We start from the raw sequence: 15388 nt of genomic DNA, 5'->3' as shown, positions 1-15388 counted from the left end.
AGACATGTGTCTTAACCATGGGATACAAGTTGTGCATCAATGCTAATGAGAACAAAGGGAACTTACACAGCCTATAGAAAATTGGGATCCCTTAAGTTTCCAGGGGAGACAGACCAATAAGAGAAAAGAGGATTGAACTTTTATGGACATGTGCAGAATTTAGGTATAGATAAAATCACATTATAAAAAGAGGATGTCCAAAACGGGAAAACTGAGCTCCCTATGGGAGATTCCAGCAGAAACCATCCCTCTGTGAGTATAACTATATTTGTAACTTGTGCATAGGTCTGTATAGAATTTCTATATGATAGGGTAATCATAACTTTAATTGTAACTTTAGTAAAACTTGTAAAGTAGACTAGACTTTTTACTGGTGAATGTATGTGTGGTCACTACCTTTTGGTCTTTGTATTCCTAGAGACTCTAACTCTAAAGAAAGTAGCAGAGGTGACTTTCACTCTGTTAAGCTTGAAACTGTAGCCGTCAGAGCTGAACCCACGGTGGTGTAATACCACATTACAAAATTCACTTTAAATAAAATAGAAGGCTACGCGGGTGACCAGTCCTTCAAACCCCATCCAGGGATTTTCTGTGGTTGCAAGTTCATAACCACCTTGGCTCGGAACAAGTACACTGTTCAATATGAGAATCACTTCTGACTGATGGAGAGTTCTGTGTACGCTTGAAAGCTTGTCTCTCTCGCCACCAGAAGTTGGTCCAATAAAAGATATTACCTCGCCCACCTTGCCAGTCACTTCTTTATATAATCTGGGGCTCTGATCTTGTTCTCAGGTAACAGGTGATCAGCAGACAAAGGGTGAAGCTTCAAAAGACTGAGTTCTTGCATAACTGGAGGGCATACGTTGTTTCAAATAATCCTTTGATGCTCATAATACTTCCCAGGGTTTACATTAGTCATATCTCTCTCCAAAGACTTTACATACACTCCCTCAATAATACATAAACATTTTCATTCTTAATACAATGAGCTCCTAAAATACTTAAACTTAATTCAATCAGGTTTGTCCAGGACATTGCAGGCAGGTGCCCTATCTGTCAGAGTATACGGTTTTCCTCTGCAGGATAGCACAAAGAGTAGCAGTCAAAAGGGGAATTTCATATTCCCACCTGTCAATAAAATAAAAATGTCCTACCAATTCCATGATATAATTCTGCCAAATAGCTATGTTGACATATAGCTATGTTGCTTTGACATATAGCTATGTTGCTAGAGAAATCTCAGAATTACATCAAATATAAAACTATAAATAGTAGAGACTGAGTTGTAGGCAGTTCAGTGAGTTATGTAGCCAATGGCACGACACATGATATCACCGCTCCATGTGTATCTGCACTGTGGGGTAATCACTTGTAAGCTGATTATTGTGTGTGTAGGCTCTTTTATTATTTTTAATGTTTTCTCTGTAGTGCTTTCACTTTAAGAATAAATGTGCTTGCTTTGAAAGAGCTGTGTGATAACTTATAACAATGAACAATTAGTGCTAGCTAATCAACCCCCGGTGTCTTCCCCCTTAACTTCGCTATTCCCTTTACAGTGTTGACCACAGTGTTGCTAACATTTCAGATGATTCCATAGCAGATGCAGTGAATCCAGGGCAGATGACAAGTTGGAACTGGTTAACTGAGTAGCTCAGTGGGATGCAAAGTAACAAAAGGGAGAACTGTCAGAGGTGCTGATGGAGGGCAGCTAATGCTGGGAGTGAGAGCAGAACAGCAGCCAGCGCTACTGAGAGTGGCTAAACCAACTGATCATCCATTTGTAATACAGTTTTTAAAAACTGGACTGAAATCAAGAATAGGGGCATGCAAAGCTTGGAATTGTCCTGGTTTCTCATGACCCAGCACCACACTGCCAGGTGGTGAGGGAATAAAGATCTAAATAATGTATAGTGTGACTAGGGCCTTATTAGGATTTTGACACATTTTGCCCCTTTGACTGTTTTCCTTTCCTCTTTTTGCACTTCGTGTCCCTCCATTGTCTCTCAAACCTTTTCTCTGATTTCTGACACATGAAAGGGCTATTGGGCTTGATCTCCTCCCTGTAATGTACATCAGCTATATGTTTTCAGAGATCACTCTTAAACCTGTATTGGGCTGTTCTGGAAATGTAGGAGTAATTTCTAACTTAAAAGAGTTTTCTGAGTGATTTAAGTGGTGTTATGGCGAATAACCCATCTTGTGTTTAATGGATTTTCATTCGGTTGAGGAACAGACATCTTTGAAGTGCATCTGCAGTAAGAGGTGTCTGTGGACCGTTAATCAGTTTCTGGTATGGCAGTTTCTATGTTCTTACAGTATGATTTCAGAGGGAATCTTTGTTCTGGTACAAATGCAGATGAACACTCTGGGAACAAGTATGGAAGTTATGCTTGGCCTGGTCTTAGCAGGGGTCCCAAGGCTACCCACTATATGTGAGCATCTGTTATATGCTGTTGCTCACCGTTTTTTGGCTGTAGAAACAGGATCAGGAGTAAATAGAAGCTTAATTCCTGTTTCTCGTTTCCCTGGTCCCTATCCCTGGTATGACCTGGTGGGGAGAGACACAAAAGTAGTACACCTCTACCCCTATATAACACGACCCAATATAACACAAATTAAAGCAGCGCTCCGGGGGGGTGAGGCTGCGCGTTCCGGCGGATCAACGCAAGCTCGATATAATGCGGTTTCACCTATAATGCGGTAAGATGTTTTGGCTCCCGAGGACAGCGTTATATCAGGGTAGAGGTGTACATATCTGGAACAACATGCCCACCCGCTGAAAAGCCCATGCCTGAGCCACCAGGAAGAGCCCCATTTCCCATATGGTTAATTGGAGGAGGTGGGAAGAGGGGGAAGAAGAAACTTCTTCTGCCTGTGAGAGGAAGACAAGAACATTCTCTCCTTCCTCACACCCATTTAGTTAGCAAGAGCTCTTGCCTCTGCCTCAAGTAGCCACATGAAGACCTACAAAGACTCTGCCAAGTGATGGGGAGGAGAGGGAATTTTGTTGTTGTGAGGATGGTGGGTGATGGTAAGGAGGAAAGAGAGAGACTGGGCTTGGGGGAAGAGACAGGTGGGTGACTATGGCAGTGAATCTCACTGTGTGTGTATGTAGATTTTTTTCATTGCTGACATTTGTTAGAGATAATGTTTGAAGTCTTGTCCTGATAGCATAATTCCTGTCAGTTCTATCAGTCTCCAGAATAGTAAACTCTGTGTAGTAGTAGAGAAAAGAAGGAACGGAAAGTGGAACCCAGTGGTGTGTTGTCACTACGATTAGTTTTCTCAGGTTGGCAGCCAGCACTATTAGTGTGGCATAATGTGGGAGGAGGTTTATGGATGGAGAGTATCCTAGTAGCGCTTGACAAAGTTGTAACAGCAGCAGAGCATGCTCCTCTAGGTTGGATATGCTTAATGAAGCAGAGAAATCTTCGTGGACTATGAGACTAGTGTCCATGAGAGTGACTGTAGTTTGCTTTATGAGCCTGAGTGAGCTTTGTGGTAGATGAACAGGGAGCTGAGGTACACTATGGAAATGACAAAGTTCTGTTTCTAACTTACAATTGTGAAAAATCTATTATATTCGTTTCAGAAAAATGTGCCTAATTTTCCTGGACATATTCAAATAGAACTTCCAAAAATAGTCACCAAGATGGCTTTCCTTCCCTATGTACTCTGATAGAAACCTTGTGTTAAACAGAACAGCACCGCTGTAATTTTAGTGGTTTGCTATAACTAGAACTACATCTGCACATTGTAATAACAATATGGTGATATTTTGCTTGCATGGCTTCCTTTCCTCACCAAAGTGTTCAACAGAAGAAAAATCAGCATAATAAAATACCACCTTCCTAAAATACAATTAGATACCCAAATGAGGAAAGCTCATCTTAAAAAAGAGAAGGGGCATCCAGATCAAGTTACAGCTTAAATTAAGTTATTAACTATAGAGTCAACAGTGATTCTAAACTCAACTTTGAAAATCAAATATATTCAGGAAAGTATTGAAACAATTTGGACCTTTCATTCTACTTTACTATGGTCTAAGTGGAGATTTACTACACATAAGTTAACTATAAATGTGTTCCACTGTATTTTGAGACCCCAGGACTTTGCTGTAAATGCAGTTGTGATGTGTCTTACCTCAAAGCCATAGGAAGCTTCATTGCTATGTCTTTCATTCCTTGAATTTATCACATACCTGAATTCCTTTTTGGTAGTCACTGCTGTCAGTCAAGAATGATGTTAGAAATGTACATCCCTGCAAAGTGCAGAGAGAGAGTATAATAAAGGCTGTGCAATTATTACTGTGAGCGATTGCGTGTATGTTGTGTACTGATTCTGAGTTAGGAATGGCTAACCCTGGCACAGTTAAACACATCTGAAGTTTCCCATAATTTGACAATGTTCACCTCTTCTAGATGATCACGTCTCTAGGGTGGTTCACTAAGTTAACTGTTGGGCAAGAGAATTCGTGTGTCCCGTCCCACACTTTATCCTACCCCCACTGAAGAACACATTCAGGAATAATTTTGTGAACGGAGAGGAAAATAAAATCCTGAATATTAGTTTGTTTGTTACAGTCCCCTAATTATCTAGTGATGCCGGGAAAATGTGTCAGCCAGTGTATCAAGTGTATCACTCATTGTCACTGTTCATTTTTAGGTCACACAATTAGAAGAGCTGCTAGCTGTGAGACCCTCCGGCTTTGTAGTTGGGAATGGTAGACCAGGTTAAAATCAGGTAAACTACACATTGAAGTACCTCCCCAAAACATCTGTTCTGCCTGCTAATTGAATGCTTTTAAAGGAAATATTTTGGTAAGACGTTGTGTATAGCAAGTTCATTAGGATGCATTAACAGCATGAGGCCAGAATACAACAGATTCTATGAACCATGCTATAGTTCACACTCCTGTTAACGTGAATGAAATTGGTGTATTACGCAAATGCTGAGTCTTTTGTGGCTATGTTAGTGATCTCTAATGTTCCAGTATTGAAATGTCTCATTTTATAATTGATTTTTGATTGGATCTTCAGGTTGTGTTTTTTTTTTGTTTTTGTTTTTTGCTTTCCTGTCCTTTCACTTTTGCTGTGTTATATCACTGTATGTTCCGTCTCATATATTGCCATTGTTGCTTCTTAGGATTTTCTGCAGCCAAACAGAAGCACTTTCTTTTTCACTGAAATACCCATTTGCTGTGTGTGAGGTTTATGATAACCATAGTTTGCACTTTTATATCATCTTTCACCCAAGGGTTTGAAAATGCTTTACAAATATTTGATTTACTTTTTTTTAATATAGTCAAAACCAACAATTAAAATTAAAGCTGCATCCAGTGAGCCAGGCAGGACCACTTCAATGCCAAAAAAAAGAAAAAGGAAAGAAAAGGGTGGACAAAATCATCAATGATGAACTAACCTAACTTAGACCAAGCCCATGATGACATCTACAGATAATGCCTACGTGTCTGGTTTATGGTACATCTCATTGTTCTTTATACATTCTATAGTATGTTTGCAGAGGAGGAGGCCCATAAATGGGATCTCTGAACTGAACAGCTTTTTCCTGGCCCAATCCAGATGACACCTAGGGACCTGGATGACATTAGCAGCATTGGAGAGACATGGCAGGAATCGGAGGAGAAGACACTTCCTTCAAATATCTCAGTCCTACATTAAATAATTTGAGGGGAAAATTAAGCCTCAAAACATCCTTAAGAGGTCAGAAAGAATTATTTTCTCAAATTTACAGGTGGGTAAACTGAGGCACAGATCTCAAATGAGTTATTCAAGGCCACACAAGTTGTTCATGGCAGAGATGGAAATAGAGCCCAGGAGTCCTCATTCCCAGTCACCTGCTTGAGGGCTGATGATCCAAGTCAATAAGGGTTTCTCTTAGGTTCTTGTTCTTTTTGTTTACTCAGCCGAACCCTCTTAAACAAATGCTAGTAAAAGAGAAAAAATGATTAAAATCTGTTTCATGTGTTGGATATGGGTTCAGTCTTACAATATTCATCTTTGGTGGCTACTGTCCCGTTCAAGCTCTGTAGTTGCTGAGGTAACTCCCAAGTCAGAGAGAAGAAAAATGTAACTTCCTTGTGGCTGCGTTCTGTCTTTTAGATATTAAAGACGTTGCAAAAGACCTATTCTAACATGAAGCTGAACCCATTCTGGAATGATATCAACACTAAAGCTGTCACCACAGATGAACTTCTTGGGTTTCTTTATCCATCAACAAGGGAATGGGAAGATGGTATTGCCAAGAATATACTCAAATGAAATTAGCCAAATTTAAGATTTACATTGATTGCATGGTTATGGTAAATGGGAACTTAATTTCATTCTTCAATAACTGGAAGGCTTGTTTTCATCCACTGTGAGGGAACTTTCTGTCATAGCCCCCGAAGCCCCCAAATGGACTGTGCTAGATGAGATATTGACCCTATGTGGATTGAATCATGGATGACAGACAGGTTTGTGTGTATCAAATTACTAATAATCCTGTTCTACGGCATGGAAACATATGTATCATAGTATTTCAGAACACCTTTCCTTTAAATCAATGTTACAGACTATACAATGAAACTGGTCTCATACAAGAATTCATGTATGTATTTAATTCACTTACTGGGGAGAAATTAATATGTGTGTGTGTATAAATGTGCAAATATATATTTTTTGATTACCATGTGCAAAAGTAGTACAAAAGTACAAAACTTATGTAGTACAAAAGTAGTCTACATAAGTAGACCGTAAAAGCCAAATTCACGGTCGATCTCCAACTGGGTATTCTGCTCTCTCTAGATGCATGTTTGGTGTTTTCTGAGAGGTGTCTGTCACTTTAACAGAAGTGAAATGTAGAGTAAAAGTGTAAAGGTCGTGGTTCAACCTGGGAAGTGGGTGGGGCTGAAAGCTGAATTGTTCGGTATTTTTTGTATAATATTAATTGATTAAAATATCACCTTTTGTTCACTACAGAGGCAGTCTTTCTTTATGATGGATACAGCAGCAGGAGAGCAAACTGTTGGAATTGAGATACTTTGTGCGGATCTGAAAGGAGATTTTTGCCCTAATTTCGCACAATAGTAGAAACTTCCTTTAAATCACATTTTCCTAACCAGCGCCTAGAATAGCTCTTGTTGTTAGATTCTAAGGGTTTCATTGTGACTTTTAAACCAGAGCTCGCAGTAGGAGATGTGTAGAGATGCACCGCCCCCAAGGAGCTCTTGGAGGAATTGTGCCTGAAGACAAATGTGATCATAGAAGTTAAAAATGGAACAGACCCATAAAAGATCATCTAGTCCCTCTGTCTGCCAATGCAGGATTGCTCCCTCCCTTATACTCCTAGTCCTTTGTCCTTTCTAATTTTAAAAGTCTCAAGTGTTGGGGTTTCCAGCACTTCCCTTGGGAAACTTTTTACTCTTTTTTCCACTATGGGAGAGTACACAACAGCAACCACTACTGCACCTGTTACTATGGTGCCATCTGAATCCCCTTGGACTGGCGTCTGCCTGCGAGCTGGTGCAGAAGGAAAGGTGAGGAGCATAGCTCTTCCCCACCCAAGATCTCTACTTGCACTAGACTTTCCTGTCGTCCACATACACTAGACGCTCAAGGAGTGGTATTTTGACTGTCCTCAGCCATCATCTGGCCATTACGGAATGTCTCATTTTGTTAAGTGTACTAGCTGAAGTGTAATTAACCATCATCTAATGCTATATAATTCAGTGAGTTTAATTTGTGGTTAATTCAGAATATGTTGTCCTGATTTTCTGGGTGGTGATTATTCTCCCAACCAACTAAGTTGTCTTCAATGTTTTGGGAGCATTTTTGTTTTCTATTTAAAGGCTGATGAAAATCTCCAACTGCATTATTGTTACAGTGAATGATAATATTGCATCAATTTTGATTACTTTTGATATTTCAGTCTTACAACAGACTTCCGAAAGCTTCAATTATCAAATAATTTGTAACACCATTGTAATTAGTTATTTAGCAGCTAGTGAATAGTCACAGTTTATTCAAATCTGTAGTGTAGAACCCAATCCTGCAAAGATTAACTCACATGCTTAAGTTTAAGGATGACCCTGTGGACCTTGCATAAAGAATGTCTGCAGATCTTTAATGATAAACTCAGAGTTTACAAGGTCCACAGGATAAGCCAGTAGACCTAAAATGAGTTAGGATGTGCTTGTAGCCTCTAAAGCATCATATGCAGACTTTGTAATTTCTATGGATGTAGGATGACTCATATGATGAGCGCAAACAGGATTTGGCCCTGTAATGAAAAGCATGGAGTTTGCAAGATGTGCAAAACCTCAAATGTTGATTCATAATATTCCTGGAAAAAGAACTTTAAAATTGAAGACTCCATAAGGATTACACTACTACCGTGGGGATATTTACTAGTTTTTTTGTTTTTTGAGGATCAATGTATAAAACAAGTTAGAAGTCTTTAACCTAAGTAATTTTGGTTATTAGAAGACAAAATGTAGTTCAAAATGGTGTTTTTTTCATTTTTTGAAAATTGTTCTAAGATTAACAATGAAAAATAGCTCGTTTGATTATCCTCAAACTTAAGAGAAAAAGGGATTTTTCTCTAGCCTGGGACTGGCAGAGAAAATGTTAGACCAAAGAGCTTTGTTATGCAAGTTAGGGGGAACAGGAAAAAAATCAGGGTTGGTAAGAGTGGAAAATGTCTTCCACTAGTTACAGTTTCCATGGACCCATGATATGAGAAAGAATTGAAAAGTCATTAAGACACATGCGGTTCTTTCATGTTTGTAGTACAGAATAGCTATGGTGAAAAGGTCTACCTGTTAAACTGACAGTTGTTTGTGGTGATGTAGATGTGTTTGTACCAGGATATGAAAGAGACCAGGTAGGTGAGGTAATACCTTCTATAGGACCAACTTCTGTAGGTGGAAGATACAAGCCTCTGAGCTACCCAGAGCTCAAAGTGGCACCAGAACAACAGATGCAAAACTTGCAGCCATTTCCACTACTATAGTGATCAATACCCCCCACAACATGCCTTTCAGGATTCATGGGTCCTACACATGCTTATCACAACATGTGGTGTACCTCATCCAGTGCAGTAAATGCCTCACTAAAACTATGCAGCTGAAACCAGACAATCTCTATACTCTCCAATGAATAATAAGACAAAAACACCGTCTCACTTGTGGGCAAGCATTTTTCACAAAACGATCATTCTTTATCTGAGCTTCCAATACTTTTCCTCAAGGGAAGCCTGCACAACACCTTCCGAAGATGAGCCTGGGAACTTAAATTCATAACTCTGCTAGACACTAAAAACCATGAACTTAACAGGGACACTGGTTTTATGGCTCATTACAACAATTTGTAACACACCACACTGCCTGGTGCCCTTAATTGCCCACTTCAAACCCTTTATTTGCTCACCTATGCTCACTTCATTTCAAGCAACTGCCTCCAACGTGTGTTACCTTTTCTGCTTAACAATCTGTCCCAGCTTGTATTTAGCTCAGACACTTTGCTTCCTTCCCGAGACCTTAAGGAAAGCTCTGGGGAGCTTGAAAGTTCATAGCATACACCAGCAGAACTTGATCCAATAAAAAAAAAAAATTACCTCATCTACCTTGTCTCTATCAAATCACTTCAGTGTTTCACAAGTAACATCATATTCTTGTATCAGTTGTAGTTGATATAGCAAAGAAGTGTGCTACATGAGACTTATGTATGCAAATACTACATTCATTTTAAAACATCATGGAATTGTGACAGTGAATTCTGAAAGTGATTTTCTGTTTAGATTTTAACTCTAGCAAGTAATGAATGTACTTCATTAACAATATCAAAGCAACTAAATGTTTGCTATCAACCATCTTCAGGCAGCGACTCCAGCTACAGTCTCCAGAGCTGGCATCCTCTGTGTGAACAAACAGGACCTGGGTTGGAGTCTGTGAGTATGGTTATCAGATTAATAATAGCTACTGATTAGTCTTTTAGCAAAGGATTGTTTCATTATTGACTGATGTATATCTGCAAATTTAAAACCACGCACAGATTAAAGGCAGAAGGCCCAAATCCACATAATCTTCAGTGAAATTACTTCCAGATTTACCCCAGTGAAATTACTCTGGATTTACAGCCGTATAACTGAGAGCAGTATCTGGTCCCATATGCTCTGATTCAAAAGGGCTAGATTGTGTGTAGCTGCAGTGCATCAAGAAGAGTACTGACAAGATCATGCCTCAAAGAGATGCACAAAATCTCCCATACTGCTTCTGGTGCATGGGTGGTGAGAAGAACAATCTTCTCCATCCATTTGATTGCTTCTTCAACCCCACTCTTCAAGCTGATACAGGAAGGAGAAGGTGCTATAACATGATCCCTCCCCAAACTTTGCACTGGTCAATGTGGCTCCCACCTTCCCGTAGTGGGGTTAATAGCTAAATGCCACAATTTGGGCCTGTGTGTGTGTGTTATGACATTCTGGGGTGCAATCCGGACCAGTGAGGGCCTGTGTCACCCTTGCCCTGCAATCCAGGGTGCCTCACAATGTTTTGCTGCTGTGGCTCCCACCTGGGCTCTCACAAACACCCTGCCAGCATGCAGGTCACACCCAGAGTGTCTGTGTATAGCCACAGCCCTGGTCCAGCAACTCTAACCCCAGCAGCCCAGCAGCAAACACCAGCCACACACTGGCTTCTAGCAGCCATGATTGCTATTTGCAAGGTGACCCCAACACACTCCAAGTCTCAAATCCCCCTCCCCCGCAACGTGTTCTGCACTGTCCATCCTTTCCTGGTCACTTCAGATATTTTAGGGCCGTTGCCCCTCTAAGGGAATCAATATAAAACAGTCTGTTACCCCCACAGTTCACAACACCAGATTAGTTTTGATTAAAGGATAAAACAAGTTTATTTAAATACAAGAAAATAGGTTTTGAGTATGTACTAGTATAAAGCATTAAAGTCAGAAATGGTTACAAGAGAAATAAAGATAAAGCACTAGTACTAAAACTTAACAAACTAGACTTGGTTTAAGGTGAAGTCCCTTACTACATGTTTCCAGTAACATTGCTGACCAAATTCTGAGGCCAAGATCTGCTCCCAAAGTCCAACGGCTGTTTCTTTTGTTTTCTTAGGTGAAAAAGACCGAGAGATGGATAGGGGGAGAGAACTTGGGGTGTTTTTCCCTTCGCTTTTGAAGTTAAGTCACCCTTTGAAATGCATTTTCCTGAGGAATACCCCTAGATTCCCGTTGTGAGTTTGGAGTCATGCAGTCTCATGGTGAAAGAGCTTTCATGCTTGTGTTTGCTAAGATACAGATCTGTTTGTTCCTGCCCTCCTTCCTTGCCAAAAGAATGGCCGCTTCATTGGTGATTGCCCATCACCTTTGATGACAGCTGGCTTGTCCTTTGTCTTTGAGAAACTGGTTTATCCAGACTTGTTTGGTAAACATATTTCAGACCTAATTTCATCTTATATTTATAACTTTATATGCAATGTTGCAACACACATTTCATCGTGATATTATTGACTGGTGAGTTATTAATTTTCAAATAATACCTCACAAGGCATATTTTGTACAAAGATTATTACAATACTGTGTACCATGTGAATACAGGAATGCATTCAGCCCCAGATATACTCCAACATGTATACATATCTGTATATATTCTGTACATGGCATAGGCTTGAATTCACCATGATAGGATATTTTGCGAGTATATTCTTTAATTTATACATGACTCTTTTGGTATTCTGTATCGTTTAATTGTGTAAAACATTTTTGGATTCACTGTCCATGAATTATACACACAGACACTTTAATAGGAATTGCATGGTTACATTTTTTCATGCTGACTTGAATATTCAACCCCATACTGACTTTGGTTAAAAATGCACTGTAGCCACATATTATTATTTACAATTTTCTCTGATATTTATTAGGATTATTTACCACAGCTGGGCATAGTTCACAGCCAGAGGACTCTTCATGGAGTCAACAAGAAGAGAATTATTTATGTCACAATGTGATTTCTACTGTAAGCTAATATTAGAACTGGTTTTCTGTTAGTAAGTTAAAATGAAATAAGAATGTTGAGCCAAGTTTATAACTGGAGCCAGGGAATGAAATTCCATTGACTTGCACCTTCTTATAGCAGGTCTGGATTTGTCCTACTTAGGTTTTCTGCAAGTAAATAAAACGAGAGCACATTTTATCTGTAATGCAAATGTGCAGTCACAAATATTGCTCAACTCAAAGCTATATGTTGATAGCAAAGACAACAGAAAAGATGTATTAAGTCACACAATTGTTGCTGGTTGATGACATTGTCTGCCAGCTTTACAGCTGGTTGAAAGTGAGCCACAGGTAGCTCCATTTTTATTTGAATTTGAAACCAGTTTTCACAGCTGATAAAATGTGAAAATTGTATTGTATCCTGCTGGTACCTTTGCTTTGGTTTATAGTGAACTGGTTGCTGTTGGCAGGTTTCAAAGTAATCTGAATGGTAATAGACTTTTAAAACTGTGTTAATGTCTTATTTGAGGATTTAATTCTGGAAAATCCAGTTCACTGATGTGGCAGGAAAGCTGCTAATTCAGCAGGACTACGTAACTAATACTGCAACTACCAGAGCAGTGCTTAGATTAAAATCCCTACAGACTGTCTGCAATGGTCGAGATAGTGGTTCTCAACTAGGTTACAGCCCTCCAGGTGTTCACCAGCAGTTGTGTGGGAGGGGTAATCACTCAAGCAAAAACCATTTGGACTATTGAGTAGGAAATGCTGATATAAAAGAACTAGCAACAAAGTGAGGCAGTGTAGCAAATTGCATGCCCAATCCTGAACAGTGCTGAGCATTGTCAAATCCCATTGGGAAGTCAATGAGAGTTAAGAGTGTGTCACACTTTGTGGTTTCCGGACATAAGTCACTAACAATATATGAAGTTGAACATGTTAAACCAGAGGAGAATAAGTAAATCCCTCTTGGCCAAGTTCTGCCCTAGGATGTGAGAGCAGGGTTTCCAGCAATAGAAGCTATTCATGCTATCAGTGTAAATTCTTGATAGCTAACATTATTTTTATTCATTTCATTGCTCCTGGCAATTTTAAAAATGTTTTATTTCTGTAGATATGTAACTAGTTGGATTGAGACTGGCAAGGCAGAGTCTGAAAGAACAAATCTGACCATCCTGTTTGTCACGTATGTTCCTTATTGTTTGGAGAAAGTTTTTAAGTTACACCAGACTATCACCCCAATTCCACACCAAAGCAGCATGGTCCAGGTAACAACAACAGAATCTTCACTCTGCTGTTTTTCATCAGTTCTGATTTTTAAAAGAACATTTGAGTATTTCACACTTGGTGGGGTAGAACCTCATTGCGATGAAGCAATGGTTTCATGCACAGCATTTTGTAGCTATTTCTTGCATCAAAAAGAAGATGGCACCATTCTTCACCTGCAGCAGTTGTTGGTGCTGGGCTGGCGCTGGAGGGATTGCAATATGTGCCTTACCAAAGTTTGTTGCTGGTGTGTTTATTCTCCCAATGCTTGAGACATTCTTTCTGCTTCAGGCACAGTGACTCTGAGAGCTGATTGATACCAGTGCATGGCCTCTTTCACCTCACTTTACCATGGACTGCTACAAACTAGTCCCCACCCTCTCCAGTTAAAAGTGTCAAGGCACAAAGACTGATCACTAACACAGCAGGTGCAGTTAAATATAATGGTAATAAAATATCTTATGGAAAACAGAAAATGTTGCTTCCAAGAAACTAAGTGTACAGTGCCGTGGAACATATGGCATATGCCTGTCTTCAGTCATATTTTAGTCAATAGGTCAATAACGTGCCATCGCTGGTAATTAGTAACAATGGTCAATGATGGGATATTAAAAGTTACTACAGAGAACTTTTTTCCGGAGGGTCTGGCTGGAGAATCTTGCCCGCATGCTCGGGGTTCAGCTGATTGCCATATTTGGGGTGGGGAAGGAATTTTCCTCCAGGGTAGTTTGGCAGAGGCCCTGGAGGTTTTTCGCCTTCCTCTGCAGCATGGGGCAGGGGTCGCTTGCTGGAGGATTCTCTGCGACTTGAAGTCTTTAAATCATGATTTGGGGACTTCAACAGCTGAGTCAAGGGAGAGAATTATTCCAGGAGTGGGTGGGTCAGCTTTTGTGGCCTGCATCATGCGGGAGGTCAGACTAGATGATCATAATGGTCCCTTCTGACCTTAAAGTCTATGAGTCTATGTTGAGTGGGGCACTGTCTACAGCATATAGGCAGTCAGGTATGTTCCATGTATGAATCCACAGAAATTGCTGGTTTTGGCTGACTGCCAGGGTACATATATTTGCAACCTTCTCATCCTTTGTTGGGCATCTGCATTATGACTTTCTATTATCTACCCAAGGATTTTAGAATGTGTATCATTTGTTTTAGGGATGTGCAATACTCCTGATATTTGTCTGTGAATGTGAAGGCCTGATTTTCATTCTTCTTTGTATTATTTATTTAGTCTGGATTTGCAAGTTCTGTGTTATGATCTTTGGCATTATTTTAATTGATTTTATAATGTTTTAGAGAGCAATAGAGGAGTGTGATGCTGTCACTAATGATAGGCAGTGACCCTGGCATGTGGAAAAGGTCAATTTCCATTGGCTACATCTAAGCTGAGCCTGGGATATAGCAAACAGTTATGCGTGCAGGCAGTGTGACATGTGTAGTACACTAACATGCCCCTGCCTAAAAGCCCCCTTCAGTGAAGTCACTGTTCCTTCTTCCTTTCACCAACACCCTGGAGCTCAGTGATCATTTATTTAATGCTGCGATTTTTTTCTTGTGTAAATAAATCTTATTTATCCCCCACCAGCAACCCAACTCCCGTGCAGAGGCTGGCAAGTACATGGGCAATCCTCCTGCATGCCATCTAAGGATACCCGGACTAATGTCCAGATAAGTAGTCTTCTTGCATTGGCAGATAGTCTGAGTACTAAATAACAATAGCTGTTTTACCTAAAATAGTTAGATAACCAGGTTTCATGTTGTTTTAATTACATACCAAAGTATGTAATTTTGCGCGTGCACGCACACACACAATGTGCAAACCACTACAGAGTGAAACTGCAGCCAACGGTAAGTTAAAGTATGTCCCACCTTCTCCGTCTCTTATTGAGTTTCTAGGGCAGTCTCTTGTTAGTCCTATCCATTTGTATTAGTACATTCTCTCTCTTTGGGCTTTCCACCTGCCTTTGATTGGTCTCTCCTATCACTCAGTATTAACCAGATCTACTTTTGGACAGCAGGGCTGTCTCTCTAATATTAATATAATTCAGATTTGCCCGTTTTTGCACTCCTATCCAATGAATGTTCAGGGACATGAATATTGCACA

General features: G+C 39.9%; 1 pseudogene; it reads left to right on the top strand.

Annotated features, from left to right (window-relative positions):
- Positions 1-15388, top strand: part of LOC135885792 (dynein axonemal heavy chain 11-like) — a 184110-nt pseudogene that overhangs the window by 26165 nt on the left and 142557 nt on the right.

Source organism: Emys orbicularis, chromosome 11, assembly GCF_028017835.1.
Source record: "Emys orbicularis isolate rEmyOrb1 chromosome 11, rEmyOrb1.hap1, whole genome shotgun sequence".
NCBI lineage: Eukaryota > Metazoa > Chordata > Testudines > Emydidae > Emys > Emys orbicularis.
This window is presented reverse-complemented; position numbering and strand designations above follow the sequence as displayed.